This window comes from Arachis ipaensis, chromosome B06, assembly GCF_000816755.2.
Source record: "Arachis ipaensis cultivar K30076 chromosome B06, Araip1.1, whole genome shotgun sequence".
Lineage (NCBI taxonomy): Eukaryota > Viridiplantae > Streptophyta > Magnoliopsida > Fabales > Fabaceae > Arachis > Arachis ipaensis.
The window spans coordinates 12,294,271-12,294,631 of record NC_029790.2 but is presented as its reverse complement, the minus strand read 5'-3'; positions in this window follow the sequence as shown (position 1 = coordinate 12,294,631).

Below are 361 nucleotides of genomic sequence, written 5' to 3'. Positions count from 1 at the left end.
ATTGGGTAATATGACCTCGATTGGGTAATATGACCAATCCATTGAATAAGCAAAACCCCACATGTCTTGCAAAATTCAATAGATTGTGTATCAATTCCAATCGATTGAAGTTTGGAAAACTTGAATTTCAATCGATTAGTTTGTGCATCCAATCGATTGAAATTTTAACAAACACGATTTTTCCAACCCAATACTTATGTAACTGAATCAATGATAAAATTATGATCGATTAAGATTGCAAAATATTTATTACTATTAATGGAAGATCTAATTTGTTATTGTTTTAGTTTTTTATTATTAATAAACATGATAGATGAATAATAAAATAATAATTTATAAAATAAAAAATAAATTTTATAAT